Source organism: Macrotis lagotis, chromosome X (genome assembly GCF_037893015.1).
Source record: "Macrotis lagotis isolate mMagLag1 chromosome X, bilby.v1.9.chrom.fasta, whole genome shotgun sequence".
NCBI classification, from domain to species: Eukaryota; Metazoa; Chordata; class Mammalia; order Peramelemorphia; family Peramelidae; genus Macrotis; species Macrotis lagotis.
In genome coordinates, this window is record NC_133666.1 from 611553654 (window position 1) to 611576511 (window position 22858).

General features: G+C 37.1%; 3 pseudogenes; all 3 read right to left on the bottom strand.

Moving 5' to 3' along the window:
* Positions 1-5655: 5655 nt before the first annotated feature.
* Positions 5656-6974, bottom strand: LOC141499412 (serine/threonine-protein kinase PRP4 homolog pseudogene; annotated as a pseudogene).
* Positions 6975-19933: 12959 nt separating this feature from the next.
* On the bottom strand, positions 19934-21767 carry LOC141499413 (protein ecdysoneless homolog pseudogene; annotated as a pseudogene).
* Positions 21768-21855: 88 nt separating this feature from the next.
* LOC141503519 (protein ecdysoneless homolog pseudogene) lies at positions 21856-22693 on the bottom strand (annotated as a pseudogene).
* Positions 22694-22858: the final 165 nt, after the last annotated feature.

Below are 22858 nucleotides of genomic sequence, written 5' to 3' on the forward strand. Positions count from 1 at the left end.
AGAATTATTCTCATTTTGTATTTGTCCAATTGTATTTTCCAAGAATTTGTTTTCTTGTTGTAAGATGTTAATTTTCTCTTCTCTTGCAGTGTGTTAATTTTCTCTTGAGTTTCTTTTCCCAGTTTTTCCAATTGATTTTTAAATTCCTTCCTGATTTCTTCAAGGAAGTCTTTCTGGGCTGGAGACCAATTCATATTCTCCTAAGAAGTGCTAGATCTCTCTGGGTTAGAATCTATTTCTTCTAAGTATTTCTCCATGAGTCCGCTTTTCTATGGCCTTTCTTCATCTTTATAGGATCTGTGTTGTGGGGGAGGCTGGTTCTCAGAGGTTTGTTTTTGAAGATCCTAGAGGCTTTGTTCATTTGGATTAGTATTTCCAAGGGCTGGCCAGTAGGGAGCCTTGGTTGCTTTCTCTGGATTGTTTGAGGCCCTAAGCAGCAGGGTCTGAGTTGACCTTGAACAATGGGCTAAACCCTGGGGGAGGGAGTTAATCTCCCTTTCAGTTGAGTGAACTCTTGTTGTCCACACCTGAGCCTGAGGGGGTGGGGGATTGTTTACTATTTGTTCTGAGAAAAGGGCTTTGATGAAAGTATGGAGCTCAGGTGTCCCCCCCCCCCCCCAAGTTTGTTGTTCTCCAGGCATTCTCTGAAACTGTGCTGGAACTAGCCTTTTTTGTAGCTCTTCTCCCCCTGGCCAAAGATTCCAGTTGGTTCTCTCACACACCACTTGCCAAAGTCTCTGCAGCCCAGACTGCTCCTCTGGCTTCCCCCAGCTGCCATCTCTGTGCTGACCCTCTGATCTCATCTCCCGGTTCATCCATGGTCCCCTGAGACAGACCTTGTTGGTAGGTATTCTTCTCCTAGCTTCTTTTTCTGGGCTTTGTCGACTGAATTACTGTTACAAGGTTTCTTTCTTGTTATTTCTGAGGTGAAACAGGAGCACTTAACACAGTGCCTGTCTTCTCTCCACCATCTTGGCTGGAAGTCAAAGAATTGTTTGAGGCATAGAGCATAGAGTTCTGGACTTGGAGTCAGAAAGATGTGTATTTGAAAACTGACTCATATGTAACCATGAGCAGTTACTTAAATTTTTCTGGCCTCTGACCCCTTTGTCTAATGAAAATAATAGTAACTTCCCATGGTTTATTATGAAATATCAGAACATATTAAAAATATTTTGCAAAAAGAATGCTTGTTAGAATATGCTCATCTTCCCTCAAGTCTCAATTCTAAAATCACTAGTCTATCTCTTTTTATTTAGTTATTTTTCCAACTACATGCAATGGTAATTTTCAACAATCACTTTTAAAATATTTTTCTCTGTCCTTTTCCTCCCCCCATAAAGCACTATAATATAGGATCAATATATATAACCATGCTGAATGTAGATCCATATTAATTATGTTGTGAAAAAAGGAATCACATTCAAATGGAAGAAAAAAACTGAAAATTCATAAGAACTTTCATTTTTAAATTGAAGATAATAAACTTGGGTCTGCATTTAAACTCCACAGATTCTTCTCTGGGTATGGCTGGTATTCATCACAAATCTTTTAGTATAGTCTTTGATTATTGTACTGCAGAAATGATCAAGTTCATCATAGCTGATCATCATTCCCATCTTGCTGTTATAGTGTACATAGTGTTCTTCTCCACCAATCTATCTTATTAGATTAAGGTCTGGAATATTATTCTCCCTGGTTATTTCCTTATTTTGAAACAAAAATTAAGAAATTAACATATTGAGAGATTTCATTTATCTTAATTTTGTTAGAAGCTCCCCTCATTTCTTATATATTCCCCACAAGTTTTTTTGGGGAGGACAATTGGTCAATAGGAAGAGTAGAAATTGTATTAGTGAGATAGATGAGGATAAAATGGATCATTGTAGTAGGAAATTAGGTGTCTCTTGTGTGCAATGAAAATGCATGACATGACATGGATAAATATGGCTATCTCCTTGTTGGAATGTTTCCTTTCAATAATTACCTTGCTGTTTCTTTCTGTACTGTTTGACATGCCAACTTATTTGGTAGATGAATAAGAGGCACTTCTCTATCCCCTTTATCTTTAAAGCTATTTGGATTTACAGCATTATGAGAAAATACATTTGACAAACCTTCATTAGACAACAACATAAGATCATAGATTTAGAGCTGGAAAGGGCCTTAGTCTTTGCCTCACCTATAGCAGCATGGGGTCTGACCAAGTTCATATCCTTCTGGAGCTGTCATCACACAGTAAACTGAGAATGGATTTCAACTACAAAATGTCTGACTCAAAAATCTAGCATTCTTTCTAGTGTTACTATGCAGCACTCCAAGCATCTCTAGCCAAGAGTTAATTATTTCTAAAGCTTAAAATGAATATAGAGAAATAGGCTTTCTAGATCCCACTCAGTACTGCAAGAATACTATCTTGTCCCTAAGGGCATCAATGTCTTGCCTAGGCTTTTATAATCCTTTGTAATGGTTTGTAAATATCTTGTGACTACTAGCTGTCACAACATGAATAAACCAGAAGTAGTTATAGTCAAGTGTGACAGAGTGGATATTCTCTTCTGATGGCACCTGAGGATTAGCCTTTACTTTTAGTCTTAAAGACTAAAAAGTGATGGAGTAAGATGTGAATATTTGAGAGTTGTTGAAAGAATCATATAGCAAGGACAGTCTTTATCATCTGGAAAATGTAAAGCAATTTTTGACTTTTGGATTAAAAAAAGATAATTGTTTTCTTATCCTCTTTCTTAGAGGAAACACAGAGTTGAGAAGCTTGATATAGGTTTTAAGTATAAGAAGTGCTAAACTTTCTAGAGCACAACCCTAGTAGCCATTATAGAAGTGACAGGCAGATTCATGATTAAAACTTCCTAACTATTACAATCAAGAACTAAAATGGGTTGAGGGTGTTAGTCAGGGAGGGTAAATATTATCAAGGAAGTGGTTTGAATAGCAAAGTACATGAAATGAGCATAAATACAAGAATCCAATTTGATTGTTATAGGCTATACTTTTTTTTTAAGGTTTTTGCAGGGCAAATGGGGTTAAGTGGCTTGCCCAAGGCCACATAGCTAGGTAATTATTAAGTGTTTGAGACCAGATTTGAACCCAGGTACTCCTGACTCCAGGGCCAGTGCTTTATCCACTGTGCCACCTAGCCACCCCTAGGCTATACTTTCTGTTCAATTCTATTCTTCACAAATTCCTAAAAAGTTCTTTAATTAAATATTCACTTTTTTTATGTAAGATTATTGTTTTGCTTGGTAGCAAGCCCAGTTCCTTTGTGCTCTTTGGATCATGTTCCATTCCCTTTGGTCTTGTATATAGAAGCTGCTAAATCTTGTGTCATCTGATTTTTAGCTCCACAGTATTTACATAGTTTCTTGGTAGTTGCTTGTAGCATTTTTCTACTGAGCCTAGGAGCTTTAAACCTTAGCTTTAGGGTTTCTCTGGCTTTTCATCTTCTGATCACTTTCAGGTGCTGTTTGGTGGATTTCTTTCAATATTTGTTTCTTCCCTCCCCCCCTAACTAAATAAGCTCTTATGGGGAGTGCCTTAACCAATTTTTACTGAGTCTAACTTCAGTGTGACAGTGCAGGCCAGAGATGGCATTTTATTGATTACTTTCTTTGTAAGGAACCAGTTTGCAAACCATGAAATCATTCCATTCCTTGGAGCTCTGCCTTGATGAAGTTTGGGCAGAGAACACATACATACATTTTGTATTTTTATATTATATTTTTATTTTGGGGGGTTTTTGCAAGGCAAATGGGGTTAAGTGGCTTGCTCAAGGCCACACAGCTTAAGTGTCTGAGGCCGGATTTGAACTCAGGTACTCCTGACTCTAGGGCCCATGCTCTATCCACTGTGCCACCTAGCTGCACTTCATACATGCATTTTTGGAGACTTGAGTGTTATTCCCAGGGCAAGTCCATCATCCAGGGCAATACATCAATTACATCACTTGTAGTCATCTTGTGGGAATGGCTAAGCTGGTTATGTAGTTTTGTGGAATACATAATTATTGTATAGTACCAGAATAAGAAATATGTACACTCAGAACATGTGATATACATCTAATCCTTCTGAGGCTGCCATTTTTCCATGGCAGCAGCAGGATTAGGGCTAAGGTCTACCCTGAGTCCGGTCTCCTGAGCATACTCCATTCAGTCTATCCCTTTGAAAACTGAATGATTCACAAAAAGACTTTCTTGTGATGTATACTGAAAACATAAACATCTGCATGGTGCATTTTACATACAACATAACAAACTTCACTGTTTAATGTGTTGATTGTTTTTATGTAATAGACAATACTTTAAAGTCACATATCTTTTTTTTTTTTTTTTTAGGTTTTTGCAAGGCAAATGGGGTTAAGTGGCTTGCCCAAGGCCACACGGCTAGGTAATTATTAAGTGTCTGAGACCCGATTTGAACCCAGGTACTCCTGACTCCAAGGCTGGTGCTTTATCCACTACGCCACCTAGCTGCCCTAAAGTCACATATCTTAAAAAGCTTTATTTAATAAAAAAAAAAAAAGTAAAGAAGTAATTACTGCTTTTAAAAAGCAGCTACTTTGTTCAAGAGTGGAAAGATTATGACTGTCTTGAAAGACATGATCACAAATAATGAAAACAATGCACAAATGACACACTTTTACCATAAAAGAGTGTACTCTTGAAATTACTTAAAAATAGTTAAAAATGTAACTGCTGTCTATTCAATTATTAAATGAAAATTCAGAATTAGATGTTAACATTTATATTTAATAAATTAAAACTGTAAATATTGGTAGTATGTCATTGGGAACTGCATTTGACAAAATATATACAAAATATATAGCAAGCTTGTTTAAAACATTAAAGTAATAAGAAATAGTACACTGAAGGCATTATAGTACACTCAAGCACATAATCTCTAAACTTTAAAATGTAATGAACATAATTTGAATGCCAAAAAAATTAATTATTAAACATGTAGGAAATTCTATCACAAAGCTACTGTTCCTCCCTTGCCAGTTTTTTCCAGTAAAATAGCATCATAAAAAAAACTAGTGATGTTGATGGTTTATCTTACTTTAAATGTCCTGATAATAGTACACTATCAGCTTTAAAAGAGAAAGACCATCCCTGCAGGCAGCCTCAAGAAGGAATAAGACCCCTTTTGACACTGACTTACACCAAGGGCATACTTACTGTGTCCATCCTGTGCACACATTTTTCCATAGAAAAATGCAAACATATAGCATTTATGATGACTTTTTTTAAGACAAAAATGAAGCCAAGTCTGCCAAAAACCCCATCATCTGCCCGATATTAATTAGAATTGATTTTATAACAGTTTTTAATTCCTGATGTGAATGCAACCATTTACAACCATTGTGTGCAAGTTTCAGCAATTAAAAAACATTCTGTAGTGAAAATTTTCACATAGGATATAAACAGATTTATTCTAACCCTGCTAAAAGAAATACAAACCTTGGTATTAATTCAAATATATCTTGCTTCCTCAGTTTGTGGAAGAAATATTTGTTTATATATATGTGTGTTTTATATATATATATATATATATATATATATATATATATATATAGAGAGAGAGAGAGAGAGAGAGATACTAACAAACTGCTGTGAAATTTCTTCAGTTTTTGTCTTCTAATTACTGAAATTTTTTGAGCTCTTTCATCTCCTTTAAATTTTCCTGGATAAAGGCATGTTGTAAAGCCTGTATGATGAGAATTCATTTATTTGGGTCCAATATTAAGATCTGGTCCAACAAATTTTTTAGCAGGTATACTCTTATGAAATGGTCTTTAGGAAGTTGCTGGCACCCAATCAAATCAGCCTAGAGGTCCTTGGTAGGATTAATAGTGCTCATGACAATAGCTTTCTTGCTTTCTTCTGCTTTACTTTTATTTAACCAAAGTTCAGATTTTGATCAAAAGCGTTTGTTTGAACATAGTTTGTCTTATTTGGCATTTTTCCTTTGAAGTCTATAGTAAGTTTCAATATTTGATTTTACCAGAAAATATTTTTCCACTATAAAGTTCATGTAGTGAACAGCTTATAGGCCACATTTACACTGTAGTCATAGCTTTTTCCCCCATAATAATTTCAGGAGCATGATAAAATCTGATGGGTTATAATGTGTTCTATGACATGTGAAGCTGATCCAAAATCACAAAGCTTTAGAATACTTTATTGATTAATTAACTAAGATACTGTCTGGCTTGATAGCAGTAGGTCAGATGTGGTACCTTTTTAAGAAGTTTCAATGCCATGAATAACTGACTGTAGGATCTTACAGCCTTAATATGGAGACAAACATCATTTCCATACTTTTTCAATACCTTTCATAAATTCATACTAAGAGGTTCAAAATTCAAGGCAGAGAGAGATGTTATTTGTGGCAACTATTGGGAAAGAATACAAGATGAAATTTGTCAGCATGATTAGTATCATTAAGTTTTCAAAAATTCCAGTTCTTAGACTTTTTTTGCATAAGCTCATTGTTTCTGATGATTTTCACTGCCACTTCTTGGTTTGCTCTTGCCCATATCTCTGACTCTCACTACGTTAATAAAGACAGTTTGGCTGGTGTGACTTATATACATTATAACATTTATCTAGAATTTCACTTATATTGCCACGATGATAGCTTTTTGTATCAGTCCAGTTATCCTTGAGACTGCAATTCATTTTGAAATGTTTTTCAATACCAGCAGTCCTAAAACAGTACTATTAAAACATGCACCAAATATATCTGATTCTGTGAACATGTCAGCAGTCAATAGCTGCTTCTGTGTTGAATCATTATTTTGTTCAATTTTCATAAGATTGGGTTGAGCTTTTACAGGAAACCAAAAATGTATCCATATCTTTCCTTTCATATTCTTTAATATCAGCACCCTATTCTAAAATGTCATTCAGGTAGGGTTCTACCCTCCTATTCTGAGGGCTACTTGGCTCATCAGGAATCAGTATCCATTAAGTGGCATCAATATATTGCTTTCCTCAGCAAAGTATTTTTACTCCTGAATGAATTCACAAGAGAATAGACTATCTCTACACCTAAAGAGGCATTTATTCACTGTGCAAGAAAGCCAGGTAGAGAGGGATGGCTCTCTCACAAAGAGGGATCTGACATGTTCTCATTTATATGGAGGGGGAAAAGATAGAGAGAAGTGATCTCAGAAAAATGTTTTTGAAGTGGGTCTGGAAGTTGGTGCCACCAAGAGACAGAAGGTACAAAATTTCTAATAAAGTTATAAAATATGCTTATAGGAAGGGTTTTTGAATGTCAAAGAAGATCCCAGGTATTGATAAAAATGATTAAGCTTTAAGGCAGACCCTCCTGTAAGGTAAAGATAACCTTAAACAAAGGATACTAGACCAAAAAAATCCTTAAGCTGAAGGTAAAGGTGTAGGGTCTGTAGTGTCAGTTAAAAAGTTATAGTTAGAATTTCTGATACTAGCAAGGATGTGAGAAGAATACTCAGCAGATCTGAATGTTTGGAAAGGGCCTATTAACTGGGATCCCTATCACTGTGATCGTCTGAGGATGAGACCACCTTGGAAGTCAAGATCTGTTCCACCTATAGTGCTTTCTCCTCAGAGATCTGCTTCTTCTTGGAGTTCTCCACCTGAGTGGTGAATGAGATTCCCTATGGATAGGAGACCTGCTTGATCTGCTACTTGTTGACCATCTGCTAAGAGAACTGAGATCTTTTGATCTCTCATATCTCCTAAGAGGATCATCTCTAATCTAGAACCCTGGGAGACCTGTTATGAACAACACTGTCTTCATTCAGAGGAAAACAAAAAACAAGTAAACAACAAAAAAAGCCCCTCAGAATTCAAATGGATTCTATTTTGACTTTTTTTTTAAAAAAACTTATTTTTTCCTTTCTATTCCATTCTTCTTATTTCTTTTCTTTTCCCTTTCCTTAGACTTAATTCCTCACACAAAATGATCAATATATAAACATGCTAGATACATGTTTATGTATAACTTACTAGACTACTGCTGAGGGGGGTGGGTGGGAAGGGTAATAGAAAAATGTGTAACTTGGAAATATGCAAGTGAATGAATGTTGAAAAATTTTCCTAACATGTAATTGAAAAACACTTTAAAAAGTAATCACAATGAAATAAAAAAAATCAACTCCAGGACATGTTCTTGAGGAAAGAAAGCCTCCTTTCTGATTTTCTTCATTTTATTTTCACTGTTCTACTCTTTGCTCCTCTATTAGAGATAGAGACTATGTGATGGTGATTTACATCACTTGAATCTCTGACAATTAAGTAGTGGGAAACTACTTTGTTTTGAAATATGCTATTTTGAGTTTCCATTGACTTTTTCCTTTAGGTAACTTTTTTTTCCTTCCATAAACTCATTATCAAGTTTAGCTTTAATTAAAACTCTTTCTCCAAGTCTCCCAGCAAAGCTGTCATCAGTTTTAGGTCTTTTTTTGCTGGAGAGGCACCTTCTTTGTCAGTGGCATCAATAATCTTTTCTTTCATATTTCTTATGTTTACGCTTTCAGTCCTTGTTATCTTCTAAAGAGTGTTTGTTTTCTGAATTTGCTTCTGTTTGAACTTTTTATTTATTCTAATTTTGTACAAATGTTTTTTATACATTACTAAAATATTCTTGTTTAAGAGTTAACATAATAGCCCCTCCCCCAAGAAAATATAGACCCACATAAGTGATAAAGTATAGGGGAGAGAAAAAATTAAAATTAAAAATAATAATAATAATAATACTTATAGGTATGGCCAGGTGGCGCAGTAGACAAAGCACCGGCCCTGGAGCCGGGAGCACCCCAGCCCAAATCCAGCCCTAGACACCCAACAATCACCCAGCTGTGTGACCCCATGCAAGCCACCCCAACCCCGTTGCCCTACAGAAACAAAAAAAAGACCCAAAATAAAATAGTAATAATAATAGTAGGGGCAGCTGGGTGGCAGACAGATAACTGGTCCTTGAGCCAGGAGCACCCAGGTTCAAATCTGGCCTCAGACATCCAACAATCATCCAGCTGTGTGGCCCCAGGCAGGCCGTCCAGTCCCATTTGCCCTGAAACACCCCCCCCAGAAAATAATAATAATGAAAAATATGCTTCAGTCTGTGTTCTAACACCACCAGCTCTGTCGCAGGTGGATCACATTCTTTAGGATAAGTCCATCACAAAAGTTACTTCCATATTTTTCCACTGTTGCCATTGCTGATCACAACTCCCTCCATTCATATTTCTCTACTACCATGAACTATATTTTCTCTCTCCTTTTACTCTGTCTCTTCTGTAGGGTAGTTGAATGGCGCAGCAGACAGATCCCCAGCCCTGGGGCCAAGAGGCCCCAAACCCACATACCACCCCTTACCCACCATCCACCCACCAGTCCTATTGTCCCAGACAGGCCATCCAATCCCAGCCCCTTGCAAGAAGTAAAAAAGAAAATGCATTATATCTGACCACTCTCCCCACCATGGTCCATCACTCCATCACTCACATCCCCCCCCTTTCCCCTGTCCCCCTTCTCTCCTTCTTACTACACATGTCTATACCCCATTGAGTATATATGCTACTTCCTCTCCTAGCCACCTCTGATGAGAGCAAAGATTCCCTCATTCCCCCCTTGCCTTTCCCCCTTCCATATCATGGCAATAGCTCATTATAATAAAGAAAAATCTTATTATATGAAATATCTTAGCCTATTCTTCCTCTCCTTTTTCTTTCTCCTATTATATTTCCCTTTTATCTATTGATTCCATTTTTATACTACAATATATATTTAAATTCAATTTTCTCCTGTGCTTCATCTATAAAAGCTCCTTCTACCTGCTCTATTAAATGAGAAGATTCATATGAGTATTATCAGCATCATTTTTCTATACAGGAATACATGTAGTTCATCATCATTAAGTCCCTCATATTTTCCTCTTCTCCTCCACTCTCTATGCTTCACCTGAGTCCTGTATTTGAAGATCAAATGTTCTGTTCAGCTCTGGCCATTCCAACAGGAACATTTGAAATTCCCTGGTTCATTGAAAGTCCATCTTTTTCCCCCTGGAAGAGGACATTCAGTTTTGCTGAGTAGTTGATTCTCAGTTGCATTCCAAGCTCTTTTTCCTTCTGGAATATTATATTCCAAGCCCTACGAGCTTTTAATGCAGTTGCTGCTAAGTCCTGTGTGATCCTGACTGCAGCTCCACGATATTTGAATTGTGTCCTTCTGGCTGCTTGTAATATTTTCTCTTTGACTTGGGAGTTCTGGAACTTGGCTATAATATTCCTAGGGGTTGTTTTGGGATATCTTTCTTAGGGGGATCTGTGGATTCTCTCCATTTCTATTTTGCCCTCTGCTTCTAGGATATCAGGGCAATTTTCCTGTAGTAATTCTTTGAAAATGATGTCAAGGATGTTTTCCTGGTCATGACCTTCAGGTATTCCAATAATTCTTAAATTATCTTTCCTAAATCTGTTTTCCATATCAGTTGCTTTTTCAATGAGGCGTTTCACATTTTCTTCTAGTTTTTCATTCTTTTGGTTTTGAAGTATTGAGTCCTGATTTCTCGTATATTCAGCAATCTCTGAGTTCTTTTCTTTGTCTGACGGATTTGTTTTCCTCAGAGAGCTTTCTTATCTCTTTTTCCATCTGGCCAGTTCTGCTTTTTAAAGCATTCTTCTCCTCAATAACTTTTTGAACTGTTTTATCCATTTGACCTATGCTGGTTTTTAACATATTATTTTCTTCATTATTTTTTTAGATCTCCTTGACTAAGCTGCTGACTTCATTTTCATGTTTTTCCTGCATCTCTCTCATCTCTTTTCTCAATTTTTCCTCTATCTTCCTCACTTGATTTTCAAAGTCTTTTTTGAGCTCTGTCATGGCCTGAGCCCAATTTCCGTTTTTCTTGGAGTCTTTAGATGCAGGAACTTGTACCTCCTCATCTTCAGATTGAATATTTTGATCCTTGTTGGGCTCACAGGCAAAGTCTTTCTCAATGGTGTTCCTCTTTTTTCTCTGCTTACTCACTTTCCCAGCCTGAGACTGGTTTTGGGTGCTTCCTGAGCTTTTGGGACACCCCCACAAGGATCTCCGTGTGTGAGGCTCTGTCTTCTCTCCTGGTCTGTGAATGACCATAAGCACCCCCCACCTGCCATGGGGCTGCGATGGGGGGGCCTGCTGTTCTATGGGGGGGCCTAGACTGTGATCAGGATCTGAATGTGGTCAGAGCCCCAGAATCCTGTTCCAGGGGCAGAGGACAGGGTCTGGCAGTCTCTCTTCACTCCCCTCCCTAGGCTCAATGTGCTCATGCCCTGGGGGCTCCTGCTTACTGACTCTGCCTGCTTCTTGTTCCTGGATCTGGGCTGCCAGGGCCGCTGCTCCCTGTGTGCCCTCAGGGCTGGGCTTCATGTGCTTGCTGTGGCAGAGGTCCCCCCTGCTGTTCCCCCAAATTGTTCCTAGTGCTCCCCCAGGGTGTAGGTCAGGAAACTTCCCCCACTGCTGTGAGCCACAGCTCCCAGTGCCCTGGGGCTGCCTCTGGGAGGCTGAAGTTCCTTGGCTCTGGTGGGCCACCCCTCTGACCCAATGGAGCACAGCCTTTCTGTTCTTTTCCATGTTACCTTGGGTTGGAGAATTGCCTCACTGGATCCCTCTGTGGGTTCTGTCTCTCAATAATGTAGTTAGAGTCCTTAGGTTATAAGTTTTGCTCTGGAGCAACTGAGAGGAGGTCCTCTCCTGTCCCTGTTTGAGCTTTTTAAAAAAAATGTTGATGGTGCTTATTTTGAGGTTGGTTTTCCTCTGACATTTTTTTTTCCATTTATGTTCTTTTTAGAATTATCTGCATCTTCCATCTTGAAAAAGTGCATTAATGACCTGTCTTCACAGCCTTTTATACTTTTTGATGAAGTGTAAACTGATAGGCATGATAATGACATTCAGTTCCCAAGCTAAAGGAATTTCACAAGTCTTGACCCAGCGGTGTCGATTTATGTATTGCTGACTACTGGTTACTAAGCAGTAACAGGGGCTAGGTTTCTTAAGTAAAGAGATTAATGTGGACCTTGGGTTCTCTAAAAAAATAACATAATTGAGATGAAAAAAAGGAACACTTCTTAAAGTAATATGGCTTTGTGCCTGTTCTAAGCAGAATTGGGGGTGGTGCTAAGGAGAGACTAAGAAGTGGCTAACATGGACCAAGGTTATGTCCATTGCTCTAGTGCAGAGGTGTTACCCTAATATTCAGGAGCAGTGATCTTAATAAACTCTTGTCTTTGGTAAATTTGTGTTCTTAGGCATCCCTGTCTGGTGAGATGACTTTGAAGTGTCAGTACTAAGAACATATGGCACAAGAGCCTCAACCTTCCTTTTTAGTAAGATGGCTTTGAAATGCCAATCTAGGTGACTTCTACCTAGATAACAAGATGCATGGTAGGGGTGTTGATCACTGAAATATGGGGTATAATATACCTGTTAGGTCAATGTCTGCTTGAATATTGTTTCCTGAGAAAAGAAATCTTAACCTCCATAGGAATCTAAATAACTCCCAATGTTATCTTGGTGACTCCAAACAATTCACATCCTCTAGGGAGATCCCAAATGAGTTCAATGCTCATGGAAGTCATACCACCCTGCTTCCAATATCCCATATCTCATTTTTTATTTTAGTTTTTTTGCAAGGTAATGGGGTTAAGTGGCTTGCCCAAGGCCACATAGCTAGGTAATTATTAAGTGTCTGAGGCTGGATTTGAACTCAGGGACTCCTGACTCCAGGGCTGGTGCTCTATCCACTGCACCACCCAGCAGCCCCTATGCCTAGTTTTTGCCATACTATTTTCCAGTTGTCCCAACAATATTTGTCAAATAGTGAGATCTTATTGGAGAAGCTGATGTTTTCTGGCTTTGCCAAATAGTAGATTGCTGTAGTCATTTACTGTGATGTCATTTGAACCTATCCTAATTCACTGATCGATTTCTTGACCAGTACCACACAGTTTTGATGACTGATGTTTTATAGTATAGTTTTAGATCTGGTAGAGCTAGGCCACCTTTCTTTATATTTTTTTTTCATCAGTTCCCTTGCTATTCTTGTCCTTTTGTTGCTCCAGATGAATTTTGTTACTATTTCCTAGCTTGGTAAAGTAGTTATTGGTAGTTTGATTGGTATGGCACTGAGTAAGAAATTTAATTTGTGTACAATTGTCATTTCTACTACATTAGCTTAATGTAACCATGAGCGTGTGACACTTTTCCAATTATTTAGATATGATTTTGTATGAACACAATTACAAAGCAGTTCTTACCCAAATAGTTTCTGGGTTTGTCTTAGGAGAGAGATTCTAAGTATTTAATGTTATCTATAGTTTATTTTAACTGGAATTTTTCTTCTATCTCTTGCTCTTGGGTGTTGTTCATTTATAGAAATGCTGATGATTTATGTGGGTTGATTAACAAATTCAGCAAAGCAGCAGGATATATAATTGTTTCAGGGAGTTTAAGATGATTTTCTCTGATTCTCTAGATATATCATATCATATCATCTGCAAAGAGTGAAAGTTTTGCTTCCTCATTGTCAATTCTGATTCCTTCAATTTCTTTTTCTTCTTATTGCTACTGCTAGCATTTCTAATACTGTATTGAATAGTAATGTTGATAATGGGCATCCTTGTTTCACCCCTGATTTTATTGGAAACATTCTGAGTTTATTCCCATTATATGTAATAGGCGTTGATGGTATATAAGATTTGTTGATTTTACATAGATACTATTAATTATTTTAAGGAAAACTCTATTCTTAAACTTGAATTTTTAATAGCAATGGACATTGAATTTTATCATTTTTTTCAGCATCTACTGAGATAATCATATGATTTCTGTTGGTTTGGCTATTTAGATGTTTAATTATGTTGAGTGTTTCCCAATGCTGAATCATCCCTGCTTACCTGATATAAATCCTACCTGATAAGGTATGTTATCCTAGTAATAACTTGCTGTAGTCTCATTGCTAAAATTTTATTTTGGCGGAACTCCTTCCTCTCCTATTTTTTAAAATAGTTTATGTAGAATAGGAATTATTTTTTCCTCAAATGTTTGGTAGACTTCACTTGTAAATCCATCTAGACCTTGAGACTTTTTTTCTTAAGTAGTTTATTGATGGTTTCTTTACATTCTTTTTCTGAAATGGGGTTATCTAAGAAATTTATTTCTTCTGTTAATCTGGGCAAGTTTATATTCATCCATTTCACTCAAGTTATCCAATGTATTGGCATACAGTATGACAAAGTAGTTCTAAATTATCTCTAATTACCTCCTCATTGGTTGTTCACCTTTTTCATTTTTGATACTGGTAATTTGATTATCTTCTTTTTAATCATATTAACCAAAGGCTTGTCTATTTTTATTGGATTTTTTCATGAAACTAGCACTTAGATTTGAGATCAATGGTTTCTTGCTTTCAATTTTATTAATATCTCCTTTGACATTCAGAATTTCTAATTTGATATTTAATTGTGATTCTTTAAATACCTATATGAATTAAATAGAGAAAGAAAATATCAGTGAATTGGGTATACAACTAAAAAAGCTGGAAAAGGGGGGAAAAATTAGAGATATAACATTTCCCCTCAATTGCCTTGGCTGCATTCCATAAATTTTGGTATGATGTCTCATTATCATTTTCTTGGATATAATTATTGATTATTCTATTATTTGCTGTTTGATCCACCCATTATTTAAGATAAAGTTATTTAATTTCCAATTGGTGCTTGATTTATCTCTTCTTGACTTTTTATTACATGTAACTTTTACTGCATCATGGTCTGAGAAGTGTGTATATTTATTATTTCTGCCTTTCTACATTTGATTATAGGGTTTTTGTGCCCTAGTACATGGTCAAATTTGATGTAGGTACATGTACTATTGAGAAAAAGGTATATTCTTTTCTATCCCCATTAAGTTTTCTACAGAGGTCTATCATGTCTAAGTTTTCTAAGATTTCTTTCTCCTTTTTAACTTCTACTTCTTTATTTTGTTGTTAGATTTATCTAGTTCTGAGAGAGGGAGACTGAGGGTCTCCCATTTATTCAAGTTTTGCTGTCCATGTCTCCTTGTAATTCACTCAGCTTTTCCTCTACAAATTCAGATGCTATACCATTAGTTATATACATGTTTGATAATGATATAACTTCATTACCAATAGTGCCTTTAAAGAAGATGTAGTTTCCTTCCTTGTCCCTTTTAATGAGATTGATTTTTTATTTTACTTTGAGATTAGGATTGCTACCCCAGATTTTTTTACTTGATGAGTCATGATATTTGCTCCAACCTTTTATCTTGACCCTGTGTGTGTGTATCTCTGCTTCAAATGTGTTTCTTGTAAACAACATATCATAAGATTCTGGTTTTTAATCCATTCTGACATCTACTTCTGTTTTATGGGACAGTTCATCCCATTCACATTTACAGTTAAGATTACCAATTCTAGGGGCGGCTAGGTTGCATAGTGGATAGAGCACTAGCCTTGGAGTTAGGAGTACCTGGGTTCAAATCTGGTCTCAGACACTTAATAATTGCCTAGCTGTGTGGCCTTGGGCAAGCCACTTAACCCCATTTGCCTTGCAAAAACCTAAAAAAAAAAAAAGATTACCAATTCTATTTTCTCTCCATGCTCTCTACTTCATTTATATTTTTCTCTTTTCTCTAATTCCTCCTCACCAAAATTTTACTACCTTTCCCCTTTGACTTTTCTTCTAAAAATTTAACTTTCAGTTTATTTTCACTTATACCTTCACCTTCCCTTTTTTCTTTCTTCCCTTATCTTTTCCTTCACTGTAGATTAGGTTAGATTTTTAAACCCAAGTGGAATGTATCTTATTCCCCCTCTGGGCTAAATCTATTTAATAGAATTTGCTCAGCATTCACATTCTCCATTCTTTCTCTCTAAAACTAGAAATCTTTGTACATCTTCCCTTGGTGTTATTTATTGCTCTGATACTATTAATCAGGTATCATCAATTTATTTGATTGCTTGATAAACTCAAATCATTATCAAGGTATCGTAGATTGTTTGCTTTATTGCTTGATAAGCAGCATTGATTCAAGTAGCATCAAATTATAATTATACTTAAAAAGGGAGTAAAGTAAAAATGATTATTTTTTGAGTACATGCAGTGTTCCTCATGAGCCAAAGTATCATCCAAAGCTATATCATTTCTTCAATTATTTGTGCCCCTCCCCCCAGGCCTATTTTCTCTCACACATTACCCTCCCCCCTCCCTCCTTCCCCTTCCCCACCTAAGGTCAGGGTACTTAATCTGTACTTCGTTTAACAAGGAGTAAAGTACCCTGAGTTGGGGGGGGGGGGGTAAAGTGGGAGAAAGAATAGGCCTTGCTTCACTTAACAAGGGGTTAAGCCAAATCCTAATCTAATTAACTGTAAGAATCTTTTTTTTTATTAAAGATATTATTTGAGTTTTACAATTTTTCCCCCAATATTACTTCTCTCCCCTCCCATGGAAAGCAAACTGTCAGTCTTTACTTTGTTTCCATGTTGTACATTGATCCAAATTAAGTGTGATGAGAGAGAAATCATATCCTTAAGGAAGAGACAAAAAGTCTAAGATAACAAGATCAGAAAATAAGATTTGTTTTTTTTTTTCTAAATTAAAGGGAATAGTCCTTGAACTTTGTTCAAACTCCACGGCTCTTTATCTGGATACAAATAGCACTCTCCATTGCAGACAGCCCAAAATTGCCCCCGATTGTTGCACTGATGGAATGAGCTATTCCTTTAAGTTTGAACATCACCCCCATGTTGCTGTTAGGGTATACAGTGTTTTTCTGGTTCTGCTCATCTCACTCAGCATCAGTTCATGCAAATCCCTTCAGGCTTCCCTGAATTCTCGTCCCTCCTGGTTTCTAATAGAACAATAGTATTCCATGACATACATATACCACAGTTTGTTAAGCCATTCCCCAATTGAAGGATACTTACTTGATTCCCAATTCTTTGCCACCACAGACAGGGATGCTATGAATATATTTGTACAAGTGATGTTTTTACCCTTTTTCATCATCTCTTCAGGGTATAGACCCAGTAGTGGTATTGCTGGGTCAAAGGGTATGCTCATTTTTGTTGCCCTTTGGGCATAAACTGTAAGAATCTTAAAGATCTCTAAGTACTGGGAAGCTCTGGGGGTCTCACTTGAGAACTTTACAAATGATTGTAAGTTATTGGAGACATTGACTCAGGACCCCCCAGTTTATGACACCCTGATTAATTTCTACTATGCTTAGCATCTTGTCTAAAGTGTGTCAAAGAATATTGAGGCACTTAAGTTTAAAGTTAACACCCCCTGCTTTTCTTCAGGGCTTTTTGTCTCAAACAATGATGTGATCTTGAACCTCTTCAATGGAGAGAAGACCCAATTATATACCCATAATCCTTTAGGTTCATTCTCTGCAATTATGTTCTACCCTTTAATTATCTAAAGTTCTAAGGAATTAGAAGTGTTACATCTTCTCTTTTAGGGTTGTATACAATTTGATGATTTTGACCAACATTTTTTTTCCTTCCCTTTTTCATTTACCTTTTTTATGCAGCTCTTGAGAATTATATTTGGTGATAGAATTATCTATTCAGTTCCGGTCATTGTGTTAGGAAATTCTAGAAGTCCTCTATTTCATTGAACATGCATCTTTTCCCCTGACAATATATGCTGAATTTTGCAGAGTAGTACATTCTGGGTTGTAATCTCAGGTCCTTTGCTCTCTGAAATATGCTATTCCAGTTCTGATCCTTCAGTGTTGAGGCTAATTGGTCCTGTGTGACTCTGATAGTGTTTCCTTTGTATTTGAATGGTTTTCTTTTTTGCTGCTTGCAATAGTTTCTCCTTTTTGAGAGTTCTGGAATTTGACTGTTATAGCCCTTGAAGTTTTTATCCTGGGGTCTCTTTCTGGAGGGATTCTGTGGATTCTTTCAATGATTATATTGTTATCTTGTTCTAGTGAATTTGGACAGTTTTCCCTTATAATTTTCCTGCATGATAATTTGCTTTCTAGTAGTCTGATTCATAGATTGATTCTCTTGGATCTATTTTCCAGGTCATTCATTTTCCCTAAAAGGTACTTTATGTTTTCTTCAATTTTTTCAGCCTTTTTATTTTGTTTGATGGAATCTTGTAGTCTTCTAAGATTGGTTTCAATTTGTTCAATTCTAATTTTTATGGTTTTATTTTCTTCAATTAACTTCTATGTTTCCTTTTCCATTTGGTTATTTTTACTTTTAATGGAGTTGATTTTTTGGGGGATATTTTTCAAAATTTTCTATATAACTTTGATTTCTTTTTTCTATTGTTCTCCTTTCTCTCTTCTTTGGTTTTTAAATTATTTTTTAAGCTTTTCACTGACCTTTTGTATTTGAGTCTAATTTATAGATTGTTTTGATACTTCCCCATGAGTGATTTTTCACTACTTTCTTCTTCAGCTATGGAATTATCATCTTTTTAAAGTAATTTTCTGTTGTGAGTGCTTTTTTAGATCATCTTTGTTGTTTTAGCTCTGCTCTAAGGGTATAGGGAGCATAAATCCAAACTTTTTTGGGGGGGGCTGGGATCTGATCCCTGGCTTGTTGTTTAACAAGATGTTGCCTGTGCAGTCCAAGTCTTGCCTTAGCAGAGGTATTTTTCCTTTTTATGTCCAGATTCTGACTTAACAGTGATTTGTTCCCAACTCAGTCCTGTCTTTTACCCCAGCATTCTCAGGGTTCAGACTTTGTTTGGGGTTGAGGTCCTCCCTGCTGACTTGCTATCTAGCTGCCAGGACCTCTGCTATTGTTAAGCTGTTGGACCTGGGTTGAACTGGGGCTAAAAGCCTCCTGCTGTCTTTCCCACTCTCCTGTCTCATAAACTTTACTTCACCTTTTCCTCCCAAAGAGACAGATCTTCATTGAATATGCTCCATGATGTCTACAGTTGAAAACTTCTTTGAATTGTCTTTATTTTTGTCTTTTTCTTGGTGGGATCTGTAGTGTGAATGTTAGTAAAAGCTCCATTTGTTTTTGGTAGGGAAAAGCTTTGGGGAGCATGTTAGCTTCCCACTGCCATCTTGGCTCCACCCTGGTAATCCCCAATTGTCCTTCATTGTTGAAGAAGATCATGACATTAAGGAGATGATGCCATGAAAAGCACATGAATTGGATTTGAGTGGGGGCAATGGTGTGCTAAGTCACCAACCTCAGTTTCTCCTGCAGAGTCATCTGGGTCCTGTGGCCAGATATAAATCAGAATGACTGGAGATAACCTTGGATGTGAGGCAATCAGGATTAAATGACTTGGCCCAAGGTCACATAACTAGTAAGAGTCTGGATTCTAACTCCTGTCCTCCTGACTCCAAGGTCAGTACTGTATCCATTACATCTCCTAGCTGCCCTATTCTCCTTATGCAGGTCTGGAAAAATATGTGTGTTCCCTTTTGACAGAAGAGTGAAATGAACTTCAGAGCCTTGTCCCCTGGCAAGGACTGGTAAATCCTTGTCCCCAGGATAGTGATAAGCCCTATCAACAAATCAATAAATCCCTACCCTAACCTGAAAGGATTAAATATTTTGAGATATTCTAGTCCTCTTGGAATAGAATGGGCTAACTACCTCCTCCTCTCCTTCCTCCTCTGGACTAGTATGAGAGATGATATCCGAAAAGACTTAATCCTTTTGGGATAGGGCATATGATGTTATAGTGAGGGGAATGTTGCACAAAGATCTTCTCATCTCTCTTCTCATCTCTCCAGAAACATTTTACCTCTTAACCTAATTAAAAGAAAATAAGACATTTGATGATGCTGTAGGAGTCCTGATGCTATTTTCCTCTGTCTAAGGAACTTCCACTTGACATGCTGCACAGGTTTTTCATCTTTTTTTTTTGTCTCTTTCTTGATTAAGTCATTTCTCTGCAAGTTTTTCATATTTGTATTTGTCCCACTTTTTTTTAGGTTTTTTTCAAGGTAAATGGGGTTAAGTGGCTTGCTCAAGTCCACACAGCTAGGAAAATATTAATTGTCTGAGACTGGATTTGAACCCAGGTACTCCTGACTCCAGGGCTGGTGCTTTATCCACTGTACCACCTAGCCACCCTTGTATTTTTCCCACTTTCAACAGAAATCCATATTTTGAGCTTTCAATTGCTGGCTCTTTTGGCAAAATTTTTTGGTTTGTTTTTGTTTGGCATTAAGTGATCAGAGCAGCAGAGTGTACAAGTAGACTCTTCGTTGGTTCTTCAGTTAACACTTTCGGTTACCTGCTAAGATGTCTGTGATTTATCCTTGGTGCACACCCATGATCATTAGAAGATTAAAAGCCAGTTCTGCCATTTCAGTTTGAGAAAGATAGGGATTCCAGGATAATTGAGACCAAATTGAGATTCACATCTGCAAGTTTCATCTGTCGATTCACCACTATCAGAATTGCTGCCAAGACTTTGAGAAGGTTCTTTTGTCAAAATATCCTTTTGTTTTCCAGGTGGTGAAAGTTTTTTCTATGCTGGTTTTTGCTAGTTACTGGTTCATTAATGAGTTGATACTCTCTTGGATTTGCTTTGTTAAAACCTTTCTCTCAAGGCCCTGGGTCTCAAGGTCCAAGTTGTATTGTTGTCTAGGCATTCAGAGTCCTCCTCATCCAGATCATTTTATAAGTCAGCAGAGACTGACTCAGTCCCAAAATCTTGTCAAAGTAATTGAGGAAAGAATCTGCATTGAAGGTGATAGGTGCTTCTGATGGTCCTGCTCCTCTGTGGGTTGATGCTTTGGACACAAATGCCTTCACACTATCTATGACTTTTCTAAGGTCATAGATCTGTTCCTCCTTGTTTGGAGTGAGAATGAGATTCGTCTTTATCAGTTGCTTCCTGCAGAATCTAGTACGATTGATTTGTGAGAGATACAGCCAGTGATCATCATCCTCTCAGGGGAGATTAACATCTTCTTTACTAAACTGCTCCAGATCAAAGGGTGCTGTTCTTAATAAGGTTAAGATTTCTATCCCTAGACAGAATCAAGAGATCATTGCACACATTAACAACATCAAGGCTGATAAACCTTGATAGATACAGCTCCTCTTAGCAGTTCACAGAGTTAGGACAACCCTAGGAGACCCACTATGGACAATGTTATCACCATACCGAGGAAGAAAAACAAAACAAAATCCTTTAGAATCTGAATGAACACATTAACTTTCTTTTGAGGTTTTTTTTTTTTTGGGGGGGGTTGCAAGGCAAATGGGGTAAAGTGGCTTGCCCAAGGCCACATAGCTAGGTAATTAAGTGTCTGAGGCCCGATTTGAACCCAGGTACTCCTGACTCCAGGGCCGGTGCTCTATCCACTGTGCCACCTAGCCGCCCCAACACATGAACTTTTAAAATTTTTCTCTTACGTATTTCTTTTCTATTTCATAGTTTTCTTTCTTTCCCCTAAATCCTTCTGCTGAAAAATGACTAATTGTTAAACATGTTAAACACAAATGTGTATGTACAATATTCACCTGACTGTTCACCACTGTAACTTAAAAATGTGCATATGCATGTGGATGGCTGTTGAAAAACTTAGTAACATGTAATTGAAAAAAAAAGTAAAAAATATCAATTAAAAAAGATTTTTTTCCCTGTGTTTATGGAAAGAAAGTCTTCTGGGCCATTCAGATTCGAGATTTAGTTCTGTCATTTGTAGTTTCTACAGGGACTTAGCAGAGCCTTCTCTCTTTTTCCTCAAAATAGTCATTGGAACATCTTTCTTGACAGTCTAAAACACAAAGAGAGGTCCTCTGGTCTTTAGAAGAGACTTCTTGAAGTCAGGAAGTGGCCCTAAGTACACTAAATTTCAAAGGCAGGAGCTAGTTTCATGCCTAGTCCATGTGCTGGGTACTGGGGAGGCAGACTGTTTCCACTGTAGTGGTCTAGCACAAACATCCCCTTGTGAATGGGACAAATTCCATTATACATGATTCTGACAAGAATTCTTTGAAAATTTGGCAGGCTCACAGGTCAATAGAATACTGTAAGTAAAAGACCAGCAGTTACCAGATGAGAACATGGCTTCAAAATTACTGCAGCAGCAGCTGGGAGGAAGCAATAAACTCAATGAAGGGATGCTTGGATTTTTTTCTAGGTGCCCTTTGATTGACATCTTTACTTCTGCCTGGCTAGATTCTGAGATAAGGTTTTTTGATTGAAAGTGACTGATGTTGGGAGATATGGGAGGTAACCAGGATATTTTCTCAACTTTCCATGGTGCTGAAATAATGCATAGCTCTTCAGTGTGTGGTGGGGAAACTCTGATGCTATTATCAGGATGCAACAATTTGGGAGAAATTCAGCAGTCTTTGTCAGCAAGAATTCACCATCTTCACTCCTTTCTACTAACTTGAAACCTCTTCATAATCTGCTTTATGAAAAATATAATAAACCACTTATCTTCTCCTATCTCCAAATTTAATTTCATCAATAATATTTGTAGGAATTATGCCTTTAGCAGATTTGTATCTAAGATTAAAAGGCTGATTTTGCCAAATATGGGACACCAATAGAGATTCTGCTGTTGCTACAAAATACTTCTCAAGGACCTCTTTATGCTTTTCTGAATTTCTTGGTTCATCTGGTAACAAAAACATGATATTCCACTATATCTTCTGCCACTGACAGCTTCATATCCCCCCTACCTTCTTTTTTGTTTTTAATTTAAAAAAATAATTTATTGGAGTAGAAAAAAGTTGACTAAAAGAAATTTGCTGCATATCTTTATATAAGACTTAAATGCATTTCATTTACTTTTAAAATATGTTCTAAAAACTATTATGCATACTTCAAGAGTCC